Here is a 19892-nt window from a genome sequence, read left to right on the forward strand (position 1 = left end):
GGAACAGCAAAGAAGTGCTGAATATCAAAGTTTGAGAAGTGCAAACATTGATTCAGACCACTTTCTTTCTTTGATCAAAACCAATTTCATCCCTCTTAAAAGAAGCAGAGAAAACCACTGCATCAAGTCGCGAATTCCAAGGTTCAATCAAACCAAGTTGAAAGATAACATTAACTTCACCGAGACCCTGGCTAGAAACTAAGGCAATAAAAGATTAGCCCCACTACGGAAGGCACTAATAGATGCAGCGACAACCACCATCCCGGCGGTCAGAAAGAACAAACATCCATGGTGGACAACTATTTGTGACAAAGCAATAAAAGAGAGAAAGCAAGCATGGCTAAAATGGAACCGTAACAAAAGTCTGGATAACCTTATAAACCTTTTAGAAGCTAGGAAAACTGCTATTAAAATTATCAGAAACACGAAGAGGCAGTACAGTAAAGATATCATTGACCAAGCAGAGAGGGATTTTCAAAGAAACAACACTAGAGACTTCTACCAAACCTTTAAATCTCAAATAACATCCTACACTTCACCTTCGGGGAGCTGACGGAAAGCTGAGACTGAACAATGAAGAGTGCACTACAGTTTTAGTAGAGTATTTCAACAATTTTCTAAATTCAATCGAACCCAAGGAGAAACTGCATTTAGAACCTCAGAATGTTACTAAGTCGGACTCTCTCCCCCAGCAAAGGAGGAGATCCAGAAAGCCATTCCAAAATTGAAATCTAACAAAGCAGCGGGCGAGGATGGAATCATAGCAGAGCTCTGGAAATACGCTGATGAGGAGTCAATCCAAAGTAACCATGAAATCATATCTAATATCTGGGTGATAGAAGCGTTACCTAGCGACTGGATCTCAGCTATCATCCACCCGTTACACAAAAAAGGCGACAAATCAATCTCAATAACTACAGAGGGATTTCCCTTGTATCAATGACGTACAAGATACTCTCCAAATTATTACTCACAAGATTAGAGGCTCAACTAGACTCCTGCATCGGAGAGTACCAGGCTGGGTTTCGCAAGTCAAGGTCATGCGCCGAACAAATCCTGAACCTCAAAACCATCATCACTTACAAAAACCTAAGCGCCTCACCCTACGTAGCAACATTTGTTGACTTTCAGAAGGCCTACGATTCAGTAGATAGAGAGTCACTCTTCCAGGCACTTGCTGAACTGTGACTAGATAAGAAAACCTTGAATCTTGTGAAAGCAACACTACAACCAGAATCAAATTCAGAGAGGAGCTGTTCCAGAGCTTTGAGATCAGAACAGGTGTTAGACAAGGGGATGGCCTATCTCCAATGCTCTTTAACGGCCTACTCGAAAAATTCGTGAGTGGACGAAAATGCTTAAGAATGACTATGGATTGAGGATAGGCTACAAGAAAGACAAGTTGCAGTATAACAGCCTTCGCAGACGACCATAACACTCCTGTCATCCAGTATGGGGAAAGCTATCCACCAACTATCCTCTCTCGACCACATAGCAGCTAAAGTAGGGTTGAAGATGTCCGGCCACGCGGTGTAGGAGGCAACGCGTCCGCTTATCACCCGGCGGCCCCGGATTCAATTCCCGGCCGGGTCAGGGGTTTTAAATCGCAATGATTAATACCTCTGGTCTGGGGACTGAGTGATTGTGACGTCCTTAATTTTCCTTTCCTCGCACACAACATTCCACACTAGCGCTATTCCATTTACACGCAGGTTCATACAATATGGTGCCAGTAGGGGCAAAAGATCCAAATGGGTTGACGCCCCGAACAAACAGCATTTTTTTAAAAAAAGGTTGAAGATCGCCATCGACAAAACACAGTTTATCACCAACATCAGAGATGCGCTCAAATCAGTCCCACTGGGGGACAAAGCAGTACAAAGGACTAACTCCTTTAAATATCTAGGAGAATGGATAACCCCAAATTTGAATGATGATCATGCCATGAACAGCAGATGCATCAAATTGGAAAGAGCCTACCACCTATATAAGAGTATGTACAAATCCAAATCCCTCTCCCTTAACCTCAAAATCAGGCATTACACTACTGTAGTGAGGCCGTCAATACTATACGCCTCAGAATGCCTAAACATGGTAAGAAAAGGGCAACTTAGAAAACTGGAGCTGAAGGAAAGGAGGATCCTGAGAAAAATCATGGGCCCTATTAAAGAAGAAAGCAAGTACAGAATCAGGCACAACAACGAACTGTACCAACAATTGGAGAGCATTACAACATCTATGAGGAAGAGGAGATTGAACTTCTATGGTCATGTCATGAGAATGGACAATCAGAGGCTCACCTCCAGAATCTTCCACGCCATCTTTAAAGGGAAAGTGACTAATGCCAAGTGGGCAAAACTTGTCAGAAAAGACTTTCAAGAATTCGACATTGCTCCCAGTTAAATCTATGACAGGAATAGGTACAGAACGTTGATCAAACTCTCTCCAGTCACTAACAGAAAAACAGCACGTCCGGGAGGAGGTGTGAAATGGACTCAGGAGCGAAAATATATTCATAGTGCAAGAATGAAGGAGTACTGCTCAAAGAAGAAAGCTGCTAGAGATAAGAACCACGTGGTCCATAGCAGACCCAAACGGAACTAAAATAATAATAATAATAGTAATAATAATAATAATAATAATAATAATAATAATAATAATAATAATAATAATAATAATAATAATAATATCCTTTACTCGGACTTTCCCGTTCAGACAGAATCAACTCTTGTAGTAGGCCTTTCCCACCTTCCTCGGTCCCAAGCGTCGTTTTCTGTCAATTTTCGTCGCATGTCTTCTCTCACACCATACATTCACCGTCGCTTTTATCTTCCTGTCTCCATCTACATTCATTCCAAATATTCTCTTGAGCCTGTCTCGAAATGTACCAATACCATAGCAACCGTTTTTCGAACTTTCTTTAATATTTCTGTTACCTTTCTACCTCGACCATTCCTTATTCGCTCCATCCTCGCAGTCCCAGACATTAATTTTCATCTCTGCCACTTCCAGTTTCCTGTCGTCATATTTTGAGATTGCCGATTGTTCTGCCCGTACGGCATTGTCGGTGTTCCTTACGCTGTTCCTTTGACTGAAATAGTCAGTCTGTCGTCACAGAGCTCACCCAATGTTTCTGTCGAATTCATCCAAGGTATACCCGTATTCTGTGGGACTGATATCTCCATCTATGCTAAACGTTGATCGTAGGTATTTGTTTGTGTCATCAGCATTCTTCAGCCTTGTTCCCCACATCCGGACCTGTAATCACCGTCCGTCATTAAAACTCTTCAAATCTTCGTCCTTCTATCTTCAAGAATCATTCTCCAGTCTTCTGTCTGTCCCTTCTTCGTGAAGCATAGGCCGATATTGTCTGCGAACAACATGCACCAGGGTGCCGGATCCTTGATTCCCTCAGATTTAAGGGCCATTATCTTCAGGAGAACTATGTATTGAGTTAGTGATGACACCTGGAGCAAATCTATTCGCACTGGTACGCACTCCATCATGCCAATAGTTGTCCTTACTCAATCCACGGCCCACAGTTATACTAGTATAACGTGGGCAACGGTCCCATCCACTGGAACCATACTCTTAATTGGTGTCTTACCAGAGACTTATACGCTCTCTCCAATACGTCGTTACTACAACCCTTAAATATCCTCATAAGCATGTGAAGAAATCTGTATCCTTTCTTTACAAACTATGAGGTTATCCCAAAGAAGAGCATTCCTTATATTAACATCTAGATACTTACAGTGATCCCCATCAACCCCATCAACACAGTAATTAAAACCGCGAGGACTTTTGCTCTTGGTGAAATTTACTACTAACCTTATCATCCCGTTTACCATCACATCTGTTGTCCCTCTCATTTGTCGAGGTCTTTTTCTTGCTAGTGGCTCCACGTCGCACCGACACAGATAGGTCCCATGGTGACGATGGGGAAGGAAAGGCCTAGGAGTTGGAAGAAAGCGGCCGTAGCCTTAATTAAGGTACAGCCCCAGCATTTTCCTGGTGTGAAAATGGAAAACCACGGAAAACTACCTTCAGGGCTTCCGACAGTGGGATTCGAAACCACTATCTCCCGCATGCAAGTGCCCTTAACCGCACGGCCAACTCGCCCGGTGGTATTTTTCTTAATCGCTCACAATCCTGTAACTTATTTGCTATACTATAAGGTATGATATCATCAGCAAATGGTCTTATCTGTGATTCCAGTTCTTTACTCGTATTTATATGTATACCGAGTGGCCCACCAGCCCATTGCGAACTAGTGTTATACATCCCGCCACTTTTACTACAATTCTGAAATACATCAGACCCTTACCCTTAACCGCACTTCAGAATTATCATAAACACGGCGGGTCGCATAAACCTAGATAGCAAGGGGTGGGTGAATCACCCGGTGTGTGCTGTATATATACACATACATATAAAATAACATAAAGATCCATTAATGCTGCCTTGTGGGACCACCCCTCTTAATCATTACAGGATCAGAGAACGCTTTCCCTCCTTTAATTATCATTTTGCTATACCATTTTGTCCGGCTCCATGGCTAAATGATTAGCGTGCTGGCCACAGGGGTCCCGGGTTCGATTCCCGGCGGGGTCGGGAATTTTAACCATAACTGGTTAATTTCTCTGACATGGGGACTGGGTGTATGTGTCGTCTTCATCATCATTTCATCCTCATCACGACGCGCAGGTCGCCTACGGGAGTCAAATCAAAAGACCTGGACCTGGCGAGCCGAACATGTCCTCGGACACTTCCGGCACTAAAAGCCATACGCCATTTCATTTCATTTCAACCACCAATTTGTCTAGTCCCATAGTCCTCATTTAAGTCAGTAGTCTCCCAAGACCTACCCTATCAAAAGCCTTGGATAGGTCAATAGCGATACAGTTCATTTGATCTCCTGTATCTAAAAGAGCTTCTATATTTTGTTGGAATCCTACACGTTGTGTTACTGGAATAACCTTTCCTAAACCCGAACTTTCTATCATATCAGTTAGTAATTTCGCAAACATGTCTAATATAATCAGAAAGAGTGCTTTCCCAGAGCGTATAAAAAATATATGTCAAGCTAACTGGCCTGTAATTATCCGCTTTATATTTGTAACCCTTTCCCTTGTAAACTGGAGTTACTGTTGCAACTCTCCATTCATATGGTATAACTCCTTCATGCGAACAGTAATCAAATAACTTATTTCAGATATTGCACCAAGCAAACATACTTTCCTGGTACTCGCTCTTCTGCCATTCGCATCCAAGTTTCTTGCTGCGGCCCCCAATCGTATGCTTTCTCGAGATAGATAAATAGCAGATGCAACTTCCAACACTTCCAACTTCTCCACACTTTTCCATAAAATCAGGAGAACAAAATTGGCATCAGTCGTCCCTTTCCTGGGCATGAAATCAAACTGCATCCGTGCCTCAATCATATCCTCCCCGGTACAATTGTTCTCACTCTCCACTCATGAGGCATCCCATTTCTTCCCTGAGAACACCTTGTAGCAGTTGCCTTAGAATTCTGTTTCTGATGTCTCTTTCCCGAAACATATTCAAGCTTTACTGGCATCATTCGAGCTTTGTGAAAGATGAAGAATGGAAACGCAGATATATAAACCAACAATTGGACCCCACAGCAAACATACCGTAAGCAATGATAATGGAACCATGCACATTATTTGCAGCATCTAGAAATATAGTTGTAGGCTGTTCAAGTGTGTTTCTATTCTTCATCTTTCACAAAGCTCGAACGATTTATTCCGGTGTTCCATCACCAAGTACTTGTATAGGGTTTTCCTCATTCATTAGATTTCCAAAGTATGCCCCATACGTTCACAGTCTGATAGCCTACCTAGTTTGAGACCTTACTTTTGAACAATCTTACCTGGTGCCATTGAAATTCACAATCTGTATCACTTGCTATCTTTTGCCTGCTTTAGATGTTATCTCTTGCAAAGGATGTAATCAATTTTACTCATTCTCCGCTAATTTCATTCTTATAAGATTACTAACCTGAAGTAGGTTCTGAAAATTCCTGATTCTCACTTGTGTGTGAGGGGGGGGGGGGGAGGGGATTGTGCTGCAAATAACAAGGTCTGATGTTAGCCCGAAGTATGTCACATACTATCTTTCTCATTCCTCTCATCAACGTCCCAATTACAATGTACTCTCCCTTATTCACCTCTGCCTGTCCAATTATAGCCCCTCCTTCAATCACTCTTGCTCCTATCTCTACCATGGCAAGTTCCTGACATATACTCCTCTTGAGAGCTTTTTCTTCTTACACCCAACTTAGGCTTCACGCGCACTCAGGACATCTCAAGACATAATCTTTTCATTTCTTCTGTTCACATTCGCTAAGCTGGATTTTATTTCTGCAGATAACACATTTCTAACACAATTCCTTCCAGATTCATTCACTCTACTACAGACAAGCTCACATCCGCCAGTCAGTTATTTTGTCCTATTTTCCATCCACTGTGTTTCTTATACGAACGGCCCCGAATCCTAAAAGTCTTCAGCCGAACTCGTTCGCATTTCGATAGCGTTCGACAGTTTCTCAGAGAGAGCAGGCGAGTCAATAGCAGGTACGTCCTAGAGCTATGCAATGAGTGAGCCTGAGCTCATTCCGCTAGATTATCCATCTCCACTTACTATTCTCTTTACCATTTGATGGTCCGCGAATCCATTATTGAAGGGAACGATGGTATTCAAATGTTGAATGCATTTCTCTACCGACAAAGGATTACCAGCAGAAGTTATACGTATCACCACTTAGCATCTACGTGATTTAGCGACTAGCTTTAGAGATTACTTACCCGCATCAGAACTTGAACACTCGTGTATAAAAAGTCCTTTTAAATTAACAATGAATTAATAATTATATCTAAGGAGGGAAAATATGAACTTGTTGAAGTGATTTGTGATGGTTCATTGAAGACGTTTCTCAAACAGTGTTCGTTTGACCAATTCTGAGTATAAGGAAATAGGTGGAAAAATCGTGCAATTTTTAGTTCAAATTCAATTTTGTTCCACATATTTTTGTGCGCAAAGATTTTCGGTATTCCGTTATCTGAAGAATAAACATAGAAACTTCCTCCATTTTTATTGTGATTTTAGGTTAAATTAATGAAATAAGGAGCCATGTGCTGAAGGAATTTTTTGAAACAAAAGGAAGCATTATTTCTCCCATGATATTTAAACGAAGAATTTACTAGCCTGCACTTTAAAACCCTAATATATTATGAATAAATATATTTCTGTAAATTTAATATTTCCTTTTTTAAATATAACTATTAGAGTGTATGGGGTCCGTGGCAGACTTTCGACAATAAGAGGGGGTCCATAGCTCTTAGCTAATGAATAACTGGGAGCCACTGTACTATTCAGTTAGTTCGGTCAGAGAACGAACCTGTTGCTAGAACGAACAGAGAAAGAGACTCAAACGAGTCTGGGCAGACTCGAACCAGGCACATTGCTGCTCAGTCGCAGTGAGTGATATTTGAACAGTGAGCTGTGTGTGTGTGTGTCAACCCAAATGCGAAATGAACAGGTCCATTCAGATGTTCAGTCACTCAGTGGATGATAAAACTGCGACTTGTTGCCTTCTTTCTGCTTCATGTGTGTACATTATGAGTTGTATACGGAGTGATGGCACAAAGAATGCAGTACTCTATAATAAAGAAATGCTGAGCACTAATGAATGTGGTAACAATGTACCTACGAGGGAGGCACTTGAACTTCCGCGTTTCCAAGCTGCTAGGTTCTGATCAGGCTCACTGTGATCAGACAGTATGGATAGTTCGGTAAACTCATTTGTTCAGTGAATATCGTCAGCTGCTTTGGAATTTAATTTTAATCCAGACATCGAACTCTCATTTCAATTTAGAGGAATTTCGAATGTAATGTGCACTGTTCAACCGCTGGGCAGCAAAGCAATGGCTATTCCTGTTCACGTTACTGATGAAGGCCTAAATTGAAGCGTTTTGTATGATATATCCTAAATGTGATTCTAGTGCACCTCCTCCCCCGGGACCGTCGATGAAAAATGCATTCTTGACAATTGTCTTGTTTTGTTGGAGCACGTCAATGATTTCATTAATAAATGAAAGTGAGTACCATGTCAGCCAAATCAAAGTTGAAAACTAGCACAATAGTATGACACGAAGGATCGACTCACTTCGCTAACTATCGGAATGGAAGAAGTTCACAGGCTTAGTGTTAAAATTACGACATGAAAAAGTTACAATTTCTCCCAAATCACCCAAGCTGTGACGTACCCACTTGGCCCACAGATGTATGATAAAATTATAACGTGGCGGGTCACAATAAATGATATGTCATTGTTTCTCCATAAACAGTATCCCAAGGGAGTTTTCAAGCTTATGGCTTGAAAACAAAAGTAGATAATTAATAATAATAATAATAATAATAATAATAATAATAATAATAATAATACGTAATGAGACTCAAAAACACTCCCAAGGGTGAGGTGAACGGAACAAAAATCATTAAGTACACTAACTTGGAATTTAAGGATCATTAATAATAATTTCAGAACATAAAAATTGAAACAGCTATTTATTAAGATGAAAAACGTGACGTAACGGCGTTTTAACGAAATCTGAAATTACGGAAGCAAAAGAAAAATTGAATGAAATTATTTTTTAAAATGAACTGTTGCGCGAAGACTTGCAGTAACTTATGCCATAAGCTCACCATATGTAGACTCTGTTGTCTTGAAGCTGATGATGTGTGGATCTCGTACCGGCTACCTTCTCTGTTGTTGGATTCCAGTCCTACTTCTACATTTCCTGTCCTTAACACTTCCTACTGTACTCCTTACATAAAGTCGTAATGAGTCCTAATTTTAAATGCAAAACCACCATAGGTTATGTTCATGGAGAGAATACACTTGTATTCTTCCGTATTACGGAACAGTAGCGTAGCTAAATTCATAATAAAAGCTCTCCTCCCCTATACTAGTCAGAACCGGTCTCCCGTTGACTACCTCTCTCCATTGAGATAACAAGTCCCAATGAGAGTAACGTTTGAGTAGAATATACTCAGATGCGAAGTGAACTAAGTTAAAATCTTCTACGACGTGCAGACGTAGAATCGTAATAAGAGTCTCTTCCAAGAGTGAGAATCAGAATGTCCAATAAGAATGTGAATGTGAATCTCAATCTGAATAAGAATGCTAATAAGAATGTCCTCTCCAGCTCTTGTCGGTGGTATATATCGGTTCAAAAGTCTCCTTCCATCAGCCATATCACATGGTCCAGTAAGATTCGAGGTCTCATCCCTTCTCCGATGTATTGCTGTGAATCCATCACGTTGCTTCATTACGTTCATTCACATAGGCTGAACTTTCCCGCTGAAATAAAGCGTCCCGAAGCTGAGTTTGAAAAGTGGGTGTTAATAATGTATCAACTGTCTCTTCATGAGGTAGAGAGGGTAAGGTCTCTCGTAACCTAGATGACGTACTTTTCCTGGAATTGGGCTGAAATTAGCCTGCTGACTCTGGTCACCTCACAACGGCTATTGGAAAATTTACTGCAAGTTATAAATATGCATGATGTTGAAATACTTTACCGAATAATTTGTTCGTTCAGAATACGTTATAGCCGCGATACAAAGAAATGAAATGATTGAAATGGATGATAAAAACCCTATATATATATTAATTTAAACATGACCTATCAGTGATTAAATATACACATCTTATCAATTAATTTCATAGTTCAATAATTAAAAACATGCAGTGATGTCCCAAACATCACATTCGCCCCTCTGAGCCTGAAACAAGTAGTACTTCCGTTGAGGGCTCACACTTACACTTTGCCAGTTACGTTTCACTTGTTTTCAAAACATCTGCACATTCATTCATTACTGTATACAACATAACACTATTTTATAAAATTACAACTTGATGATTCCACCTACAACTTAATAACAAATAATATATAACACTTAAAAATTTCCATTAAAACACAGTATTACAACTTAGCGAGTTTCTGATGTCTCACTTTCTCAAATGTTCGTCATCTCTTGTTGATTTCATGAATCCAGTGTATGCAACACTTGACAATTCAATTTATATCTGTACAAAATTTACACAATCAAAATATATCTTATTACTCTTTCAAGTGTTTAATACGTTCTTTCTGTATGACTATCACTTCACACACGCCAACACATTCACGTGGTTTTAGCCTAGGGTAAAATTATTGCAAGTCTTTATGATGACTTCATATATTCTACGGGGAATTTACAAATCTTAAACTGCAATATTAATGATCCTCGTTATATAAAATCAAATACTAGATTACCCATACATGGCATTACATAAAGAGAACAGACGTAACCTAGGTAATGAACTCGTGTCAATCGTATACACACACATCATGTCGCAAGCAAAACAAAACTTGGAAAACTCCACCTTCGACAGGTGTATATTATATAAGAGATAAGCGTGGCCTGGCTCACTGACCTATATTCCAGCACTGTGGAAAACCCACCGGACTCGTAATATATTTACGTAAACTTCTAATGTTGTACGTACCCATTAAAATGCAATCGCCGTCAGATAATTTATAAGCACAAGGTCCCAGTTTCTTATGTATACGATAAGGTCCTTGATATAAAAGGAAAAACTTTTTTGTGACTTTATCTTCACTGTTAGATAACATGGGAACTCTCAAAAGAACAAGGTCACCTACCTCAAATTCATCCAATACCTTACGTTTTTGCTGCTTCTTTCGAAGATTGCCAGCTTTTACTAGGTTTTCTCTGGCCAATCTAAAATAAAATTCAGCATTACGCTGCGGCACCTCAGTAATACCCAATACTCTCACCAATTCATTTTGTGGCTTAGTACCGAAATGAACTTGCAAAGGTGTCAATCTAGTGCTTTCGTGCTGTACGGCATTGATCCATGTCTCAATAAGGGATAATTTCGCTACCCAAGCGGAATGCCTCTCGTGAACTAGCGACCTAAACATGCGCGCCAGTTCCTTCATTACCCGTTCACACATGTTCCCTTGAGGATTTCTGATGGATGAATGGACCTGAGTAATACCTAATTCACTAATTACGGCTTTCCACTTCTTCGATGTAAATTGTGGTCCATTGTCTGACAATATTCTCTGAGGAGTACCTAATTCAGGGACATACTTCTCTTGGATTATACAACTACAGGATTTTCCTGTTGCTTTCCTCATAGGGTATAATCTGAGCAATTTAGAAAAGCGTCTATCAAAACAAAAATATATTAAAATCCGTATTGTCCTTTTACAATAGGACCAAAAAGGTCGATACACACAAAGTCACCAGATTTTTCTGCAATTACTGCCTGACGAGGTCCCTCTAAATAACGGTTCGGTATCTTACTTCTCTGACATAGATCACAAGTGGCAAGAACCTTTCTGATTTCTCTTCCCATCTTGTCCCAGACAAAATTCTGTTGGATTTCAAACAGAACCTTATTAGCACCACAATGCCCTAATTCCCTGTGGATGAACCAAATTAACTCCACACGTAGCGATTTGGGTACACATATAGCCCATTTATGTTCGCTACATTTTCTAGCTAGAAATCCGTCTAACAATTTAAAAACGTGTCTACCGCGAGTCACAGTAACCTGCTCATCTCCCTGAAGTACAGACAAAGGTTCCCTACATTCTTCGTCCACAGACTGTTCCACCAACAGGTTGCGTAATCTGTTTAGAGCAGGCTTATTGTCCTTACTAAGGCATGCACAAATTAAAATGCCTTCCTGTGTTTTCAGGACACTTCCTTCGTCACACAATTTCTGATCTCTGGACAACAGATCAGCAAGGACATTGTCTTTTCCTTTTATATGCACTACAGAAAAATCGTACTCCTGTAAGGCCAGTATCCACCTACTAACCCTATTGGATGATAGCTTACATGTAGGTATAAATGAAAGAGCATGGTGATCAGTCCTAATCTCAAATTTTACACCTAAAACATACATTCTAAATTTACTTAAGGAATACACAATAGCTAAGAATTCAAGCTCCGTAATGGAACACCGTTTCTCCGGTCCACTTAAACCTCTAGACGCTAACGACACAATTCCTAAGTCTCCGTTGTCGTCCTCTTGACATAAAACTCCAGCCAGACCATAGTGAGATGCGTCAGTGAGTAACACATAAGTTACTTCTTATTTGCCACGGGGTACTTAAGAACAACTGCTTGCCTGAAACCTTCCTTTAAATCATTAAAAGCTTTGTGGTGACCTTCTGTCCATTTCCACTTACTGCCGGCATTTAACAAGTCTCTAAACGGCTCAAGTAAGTTTGCAAATCTTAGTACAAAGCGTCTAAAGAAATTGCATACTCCAATATACGACCTTAATTCCTTGATATTTCTAGGTGTACTGGTATTCAATATTTTCTCAATCCTTGTACTCTCAGGCGTAACCCCTACCGCAGATACACGGTGTCCCAAAAATGTGACCTCCTGTCTACCAAAAACACACTTATCTAACTTCAAAGTAAAACCAGCACGCTCTAACTTAGTAAACACCTTCTCTAAGTGACACAAATGCTCTTCAAAGGTCCTAGACGCAATCACCAGATCATCAATATAAACCGTGGCGAAATCACCTGTATCGTCACCTAATGCAATATTTAATGCTCTAATTAAGGCTGCAGAACTTGTCTTCGTCCCGTAGGGAACGCGCTGAAACTGATACAAGCTGTACTTATGACTAAATGCTGTCAGAGGCCTGTCCTCCACTTTCAAAGGAATCTGCCAAAAACTACTTCTTAAATCAACAGATGAAAACCATTTTTTACCCTCAAAGCCCTGAATTAACTCTTCAATAGTCTGTGATTTTAACGGGTCAGCACAAATACGTCTATTCATATCTCTCCCATCAATACAAAGTCTGACGCTCCCATCACTCTTAGGCACAACGATTAAAGAATTTACATACTGGCTATTAGACACTTCAATTATCCCATCAGCTAACATAGCTTGTATCTGATCGTCAACTGCCTTGGCATATTTGTGTGGGATAGCATACCGTGGCCCGCTGAAAGGACTGTCATCCAGCACTGAAAAAGAATGTTCATAAACATGTGTTTTACCGGGTTTCTTAGAAAAAATCTCAGCGTGTTCACATAACACTGCCAACAATTCGTCCCTCTGGACTTCCTCTAATTTACTGTTACTCGCAGCTTCAAGTAAGGCATCCTTCTGATCCTTTTTTAACCACAACTGGCATAAATTAAACCCCTCACTGGGTTTCTCCTCATATCTAGAAACCTCAATAACACTCCACATAGCACAAACATTCGTTTTCCTCTGAATTCCATTTCTCATTTCGAGTTTGACATACTTATTATCCCACTTCAGATTTACCATTGCACCATCGTAATCTAGCTGAGCCGATTTTAAAGTCAGCCAGTCACATCCCAAGATGAGATCAAATACAAGGTGAGGAATAACCAAACATACCTGTACTGAAATAAAACCCTCTATACAAATCGGCACCGCAACCTGCTTGCATATTTGTTTCGACTTTTTACCAACAGCTGTAATAATGAATGTAGACTTAACAGGCATCTCTTCTATCATAATACCCTGTTTAACGAAAGAGCCATACCATTCTGAACTAATACATGATTTCTGACTTCCAGTATCAATTAACGCGTTAACATACGCCCCCCAAACTTCTAATTGAACCACAGGATTAATCACTTCATCACCCGAATCTAAATAATTATTATCTGGTTCACACATAAGATCTTCCTTAACATCTAGGTCATATGACAATAGTTTCATAACACAATTCCTAACTACTTCCTGGTAAGGCTGGAATTATGACCCATCATTACAGCCTGCATTTAGTTTAAAAGTTGCGATCGTGTACCTACACTTGGCTCGTTAGAAACTTGTCCTCTGACTTGTTGGGTATTTCCCGTTCTATTTTCAGGTGCGCCACCCCTACCGTTATGCCTTGGCTGAAACTGATTACGATTCTCGTAGTTTGGCTGTCTCCTATTGTCCCTTGGTTCACTATGAGGAACAAAATTATGTGAGTTTCCTGTTCTATGCCCAATGTTTCCTAGTGCGTCAAAACTCCCTAATAACTGCTCCATTTCCTGAATAGTTTTAATACTTTGCATACACGCTGCTTCGCGTACCCTGTCTGGAAAATTTCGTAACAGTAATCTGACTACATCTGAATCAGCCGTGATTCCGTCTAAATTCTGGCAAATCATAACATGTGACAAAAATACTCAGTCATAGAGACACATTCATTATGTTTGAATTTCCCAAATACTACCCTTTCTCTTTTACGGCTTTGAACGTTTTCGTTCCAGTATTTGTCTGTGAACTTCGTCTTAAATTCCTTCAGACTTTTCATGTTACTTTTATGGACTGAAAACCAGGAACGCGTCTCTCCCACAAAAGCATGATCAATAATGTAGATCGCCTCTTCCCAGTCCATAAACCCTTCCTCAATCCGTTTCCCAAACCGTTTTTCTACTATTTTCAGAAATTCTACTGGGTTAGTTTGTTTCCCATTGAACTTCGGTAATTCGATTTCCTTACTGTAAATCCCTCCATGACTTTGCCTCTCAGTGTTACCTTGCCTTTCTCTTACTTCTCGTCGTATGCGTGCTTCTGCCATCGCTATGCGGTTCTCTACATCTTTATCTCTTCTTTCAATTTCATTCACTACAGTGTTCTGTTTTTCTTTCAATGTCTTAATTTCCACTGTATTGCCTTCTACCATCGCAAACTTTCTCTTTGTTCCCTAGTGTTGTCTTCTATTATACACTTAACCGTATCGATATTGCTTTGTACCTGATCTTTAAATTCTTTTATTTCTTCCGTTTGGGTATCAACTTTATTATTAATACTTGTCACCTGTGTCTCTAACTCCTTTCTGGTGTTGTTGCTTTCTTTTTCCATTCATCCCAACAATTCACTCCTTTGTTGTACAAATTTCTTTTCTACCTCTTGTTTGTTTTGCTTAGTTGTCTCTTTCTGTTCCTCTATCTGCTTGTTAAATCTTTCATTTTGTTTAAATAATTCTTGTGACGGTTTGCTATGTTCGTCCATCCTTTTATTAGCTTCGACCTTGTGTTCATTCAATGCCTTACTTAAATCTCGTTTAGTTTGTTCTACTTCATTTTTAATTTCTGATTTAGTTTGTTCCAATTCCTTTTTTATTTCAGTTTTATTTTGTTCCATTTCATATTTTATTTCAGATTTATTTTGTTCCATTTCATTTTTTATTTCAGATTGATTTTGTTCCATTTCATTTTTTATTTCAGATTTATTTTGTTCCATTTCATATTTTATTTCAGATTTACTATCCTCTATCTTACTTAACATTAACTGCATCATTTCAAGTAACTGATTATTATTACCCTCACTGTTAGGGCTAACCTCCGCCTCGCCCCCCATCGTACTATCGTCTGAATCTAACGTAACTTCGTCATTCCTACTCTTATTCCCTTCGCTATCTTCGCTCCTAATATCAGTTTCCTCCTCTACACATTTATTTAACTCTTCCTTAGAATTACTTAAAGTACTACCCTTCAGCACGTGTCCACTACGCAGCGTCATGTCTTTCTCCTCTTGCTCAGCCATGTTACCCCCAAAATCAAACACACAAGAAAAATATACTGTGGATACACAACAGTTACCCCCAAACTACTGATTTTATCCTTCTATACCAGTACTTAATGATTTACGAGCCCCTCAGTTGTGGCGACAATATGTGACGTACCCACTTGGCCCACAGATGTATGACAAAATTATAACGTGGCGGGTCACTTTAATATTAAAATAAATAAATGATATGTCATTGTTTCTCCATAAACAGTATCCCAAGGGCGCCAGTCTTCAAGCTTATGGCTTGAAAACAAAAGTAGATAATTAATAATAATAATAATAATAATAATAATAATAATAATAATAATAATAATAATAATAATAATAATAATAATAATAATAATAATACGTAATGAGACTCAAAAAACTCCCAGGGGTGAGGTGAACGGAACACAAATCATTAAGTACACTAACTTGGAATTTAAGGATCATTAATAATAATTTCAGAACATAAAAATTAAAACAGCTATTTATTAAGATGAAAAACGTGACGTAACGGCGTTTTAACGAAATCTGAAATTACGAAAGCAAAAGAAAAATTGAATGAAATTAATTTTTAAAATGAACTGTTGCGCGAAGACTTGCAGTAACTTATGCCATAAGCTCATCATATGTAGACTCTGTTGTCTTGAAGCTGATGATGTGTGGATCTCGTACCGGCTGCCTTCTCTGTTGTTGGATTCCAGTCCTACTTCTACATTTCCTGTCCTTAACACTTCCTACTGCACTCCTTACATAAAGTCGTAATGAGTCCTAATTTTATATGCAAAACCACCATGGGTTATGTTCATGGAGAGAATACACTTGTATTCTTCCGTATTACGGAACAGTAGTGTAGCTAAATTCATAATAAAAGCTCTCCTCCCCTATACTAGTCAGAACCGGTCTCCCGTTGACTACCTCTCTTCATTGAGATAACAAGTCCCAATGAGAGTAACGTTTGAGTAGAATATACTCAGATGCGAAGTGAACTAAGTTAAAATCTTCTACGACGTGCAGACGTAGAATCGTAGTAAGAGTCTCTTCCAAGAGTGAGAATCAGAATGTCCAGTAAGAATGTGAATGTGAATCTCAATCTGAATAAGAATGCTAATAAGAATGTCCTCTCCAGCTCTTGTCGGTGGTATATATCGGTTCAAAAGTCTCCTTCCATCAGCCATATCACATGGTCCAGTAAGATTCGAGGTCTCATCCCTTCTCCGATGTATTGCTGTGAATCCATCACGTTGCTTCATTACGTTCATTCACATAGGCGGAACTTTCCCGCTGAAATAAAGCGTCCCGAAGCTGAGTTTGAAAAGTGGGTGTTAATAATGTATCAACTGTCTCTTCATGAGGTAGAGAGGGTAAGGTCTCTCGTAACCTAGATGACGTACTTTTCCTGGAATTGGGCTGAAATTAGCCTGCTGACTCTGGTCACCTCACAACGGCTATTGGAAAATTTACTGCAAGTTATAAATATGCATGATGTTGAAATACTTTACCGAATAATTTGTTCGTTCAGAATACGTTATAGCCGCGATACAAAGAAATGAAATGATGATTGAAATGGATGATAAAAACCCTATATATATAAAAAAATTTAAACATGGCCTATCAGTGATTAAATATACACATCTTATCAATTAATTTCATAGTTCAATAATTAAAAACATGCAGTTATGTCCCAAACATCACAAAGCTAACAAATTCAGGGAGAGGTGACATGGAGAAGGAAATGTTTTAATTTATCCGAAATTACTTCAAGATAGCAAATATAGGGAGAACTACAGAGAGACAGTAAGATTTATCTGAATAGCTTCTTCTCGACCAAGCGACTCACTACAACACAGGCTGGAATAAGCCAAAGTGTAGCTGAGCAGGACGACGTCTGACTGCCCATGCATGCTTACCCCCTTCCACCTCTATCGTGCCACATGCCTCAGCGCTCTCACGGTTCAGGCGGCCTTGAAGTACTGGCGAGCGTTTTGGTCAATCAGAATGCTACGTTTTACTTTAATAATTTAAAAATAGACAGCAAGAAATTTTATGTTTTAAAAGACACTCTGAAAATCTGTACGCCAAGAGCTTTCGTCAGAATGCTTTACGATGTCAGTCGGTTCAGCCGCTCTCTTAAACTCGCTGTAACAAAAATTGGCATAGTGTTTTAAATGTATAGATAATAATAAGATGAAATAATGTAATCTATCACACAAAGTCATACTGTCATCTATGAAACAGTGTATGATATATTATATTACCAGCCGTAAGCAGATTTTCTAGTCACAGATGCAGTTACAAATACCAATTAATCTCCAGTAGTTTAAAATGAAAGGAATCATGTAAATTAAAACTTGCTCAGTAAACATTAAACCTAAGTTCATCAACCCAGAAGACAATCGTACTAAATGTCTGAACCCCGTTTGTCGTTCAACTGCTGTCACCCATACCTCCTCAAATAGTCATAACGATGAGAAGCCAAATTTTAAAAAAATGCATTGCATATTAAATCAATCAATCAATCAATCAATACTGATCTGCATTTAGGGCAGTCGCCCAGGTGGCAGATTCCCTATCTGTTGCTTTCCTAGCCTTTTCCTAAATGATTTCAAAGAAATTGGAAATTTATTGAACATCTCCCTTGGTAAGTTATTCCAATCCCTAACTCCCCTTCCTATAAATGAATATTTGCCCCAGTTTGTCCTCTTGAATTCCAACTTTATCTTCATATCGTGATCTTTCCTACTTTTATAAACGCCATTCAAACCTATTCGTCTACTAATGTCATTCCACGCCATCTCTCCGCTGACAGCTCGGAACATACCACTTAGTCTAGCAGCTCTTCTTCTTTCTCTCAATTCTTCCCAACCCAAACATTGCAACATTTTTGTAACGCTACTCTTTTGTCGAAAATCACCCAGAACAAATCGAGCTGCTTTTCTTTGGATTTTTTCCAGTTCTTGAATCAGGTAATCCTGGTGAGGGTAGCATACACTGGAACCATACTCTAGTTGGGGTCTTACCAGAGACTTATATGCACTCTCCTTTACATCCTTACTACAACCCCTAAACACCCTCATAACCATGTGTAGAGATCGGTACCCTTTATTTACAATCCCATTTATGTGATTACCCCAGTGAAGATCTTTCCTTATATTAACACCTAGATACTTACAATGATCCCCAAAAGGAACTTTCACCCCATCAACACAGTAATTAAAACTCAGAGGACTTTTCCTATTTGTGAAACTCACAACCTGACTTTTAGCCCCGTTTATCAACATACCATTGCCTGCTGTCCATCTCACAACATTTTCGAGGTCACGTTGCAGTTTCTCACAATCTTGTAACTTATTTATCACTCTATAGAGAATAACATCATCCGCAAAAAGCCTTACCTCCGATTCCACTCCTTTACTCATATCATTTATATATATAAGAAAACATAAAGGTCCGATAACACTGCCCTGAGGAACTCCCCTCTCAACTATTACAGGGTCAGACAAAGCTTCACCTACTCTAACTCTCTGAGACCTATTTTCTAGAAATATAGCAACCCATTCAGTCACTCTCTTATCTAGTCCAATTGCACTCATTTTTGCCAGTAGTCTCCCATGATCCACCCTATCAAATGCTTTAGACATGTCAATCGCGATACAGTCCATTTGACCTCCAGAATCCAAGATATCTGCTATATCTTGCTGGAATCCTACAAGTTGAGCTTCAGTGGAATAACCTTTCCTAAAACCGAATTGCCTTCTATCGAACCAGTTATTAATTTCACAAACATGTCTAATATAATCAGAAAGAATGCCTTCCCAAAGCTTACATACAATGCATGTCAAACTTACTGGCCTGTAATTTTCAGCTTTATGTCTATCACCCTTCCCTTTATACACAGGGGCTACTATAGCAACTCTCCATTCATCTGGTATAGCTCCTTCGACCAAACAATAATCAAATAAGTACTTCAGATATGATACTATATCCCAACCCATTGTCTTTAGTATATCCCCAGAAATCTGATCAATTCCAGCCGCTTTTCTAGTTTTCAACTTTTGTATCTTATTGTAAATGTCATTGTTATCATATGTAAATTTTATTACTTCTTTGGCCTTAGTCTCTTCCTCTATCTCGACATTATCCTTGTAACCAACAATCTTTACATACTGCTGACTGAATACTTCTGCCTTTTGAAGATCCTCACATACACACTCCCCTTGTTCATTAATTATTCCTGG

Source organism: Anabrus simplex, chromosome 1 (genome assembly GCF_040414725.1).
Source record: "Anabrus simplex isolate iqAnaSimp1 chromosome 1, ASM4041472v1, whole genome shotgun sequence".
In the NCBI taxonomy this organism is placed as follows: Eukaryota; Metazoa; Arthropoda; class Insecta; order Orthoptera; family Tettigoniidae; genus Anabrus; species Anabrus simplex.